Source organism: Patagioenas fasciata, chromosome 8, assembly GCF_037038585.1.
Source record: "Patagioenas fasciata isolate bPatFas1 chromosome 8, bPatFas1.hap1, whole genome shotgun sequence".
Lineage (NCBI taxonomy): Eukaryota > Metazoa > Chordata > Aves > Columbiformes > Columbidae > Patagioenas > Patagioenas fasciata.
In genome coordinates, this window is record NC_092527.1 from 41310001 (window position 1) to 41312074 (window position 2074).

Below are 2074 nucleotides of genomic sequence, written 5' to 3' on the forward strand. Positions count from 1 at the left end.
CTTTGGTCATATTTAATAATTGACGAGGAGGCCTTGCAGGTCTCAAAAGCTTATACAACCGTGCAATATTTATTTATTTTACCTTTTTTTTTTTCTCTCTTTTTTTTCGCTCTTTTTTTTTTCTTTTCCCCGGGAATCACCCGCTGAGAACCAGACTCTAATTTACGGGAGTCCCATTGGCAGGGAAATCAGACAATCGGCGGCGGGGCCGCCGGGGTCCCGGGGATGCTGATGGATGAGCAGAACGGCGGCAGCGACGTCCATCCCCGGGGCACCCTCAGCACAGGGGGGACCCGGCTCAGCCCCCCCATCACCTCCCCAACAACTTCACCGCCGTCCCCCCAAGTTGTGCCGGCGTTACCTTCGCCGCTCTATTTGTTATCCTAATAAAAGTTTCTCGGCTCTGCCATAAAGTTGTCACTTTAAAGGCACGTTATGAAAAACAACTGCTGGCGCGTTGGCGTGTGGGGTGAATATGTATAAAGGGGGTGGAGGGGGGATTTAATAAAAGGTATTGAGGAATTAAGCTAGGCGGAGGCAATCTTCTGCATTCCAGCCCCGGGAAGGTCGGCTGCGAGGAAAATATTAATATTCCCTCTTAAGCCCCCGAACCGGCAAGTGCTTCGCAATGGGAAAACTTGGCACCCCACGGAAAGCAGGGGAGCTGAGCTGAGCCCGCAGTTTGGGTTTCGGGGGGGGGCGGGCGGCCTTCATCCCGCACTCAGCATCCTCCCGCCCGCCCGCTGTTGCCGCGGCCCCTCCGCAGGGACAGGGCTGCGCAGCCGAGGATGCTGCGGCGCTGCTGCCGCCAGCCTGGAATTCCTCGCGAAGAAATGAAAAGCAAAATATCACTCCAAAATCCCCCCTTAAAAACGTATATTTTTTTTTTCCTAATTAAGCAAAGTAACTGGATTCTGCAGCAAATCCTTTTGTGCGGGTGCGTAAACTTCGGTCTGCGCGTTTAAGATGTTGCGCTGTTTTTTTTCAAAAGCCTTTTAAAAAGGAGCTCGTAGGTCTGCAGACTCCAAAAACATCATTAGATTTGGAATGAACCTTGTCATATTGCACAAACCAACACCATAAAACCTGCAAGCCTTACAAAGAGTCAGGAAAGTTCAGACATTAGCCGAGTTAACATAAAAATTGCTCGAAAACACAGGAATAGTAATTTGGGGATAAGAAAGGAGGTAGAATTCATGTTATAAGTGCAAGTGATCTGGAAATAGATGTTTGTCTTGGCCATTTCCAGGGAAGTGACATCATGCAGTGTGTCCATTGGGATATTAGTTCTGCATTTTTCAGCCCAGATTCTGGCACTAAAGTTGGCAAAATTAGACCATTTTGTTAACCTGATCCCCTCGCCGCCCACCTCCACCGCACATTACTGCACACCTATGACATGACCCAAGAACAATGGGTGAAAAATGGGCTATAAAAACATGAATGGCCTGCTTCATATAAAGCAGATTTTATAGTGCAGGTGTGCCTTCATTTATCGATACTGTAAAGCAGTGAGATCATGCTGGCAGTAAAACACAACATTTGTAAAACAACAACCCCCCAGAAAAAAAATTCTATTAATTAAAAATGTAATGGCACAGATAAAAACTCAACAGGGTATTTTATAAATATATTTGATATTTTGTCATCAGATGCTTTACATCATCTCGCACAGAATTCAGCCAGCTCTGAGAAGGATATCTGGGAAAAAAAAGAATTAATTGAACTGTAAAACTATACATCACGTTTAGGAAAAACCAGGCATGTAAAAATATCTATTTAATAAGTGCCGTTGAAGTTGTTAAAGCTGGTTTGGTTTTTTCGGTTGTTGGTTGTGTTTGGTTGGTTTTTTTTTTTCCCTTCACCCATTAGGATACGAATGGGAAAAATTATGAATAGGAAATCCTGCTGGAGCCTTTATTGCCTATTTCCTTTCGGGAAGATGGCATTGTTCCCCTTTTAAAAAAGGGAAGGGGCGTAAAATAAGCCGAGGCGTATGACAGACATCCTTCAAAGCGCGATGGCAGGGCCGTGTTGTTCTGCATTTGTGTTACTCACAAGGCACAGCCTGTTC

At 45.5% G+C, this 2074-nt stretch overlaps 1 long non-coding RNA gene across 1 annotated transcript in view; it reads left to right on the forward strand.

Annotated features, from left to right (window-relative positions):
- Positions 1–397, forward strand: part of LOC139828515 (uncharacterized) — a 5665-nt gene extending 5268 nt beyond the window's left edge. Inside the window, exon 3 of the long non-coding RNA XR_011740197.1 lies at positions 155–397. This is a non-coding gene — a long non-coding RNA (uncharacterized lncRNA). The remainder of the gene's footprint in view (positions 1–154) is intronic.
- Positions 398–2074: the final 1677 nt, after the last annotated feature.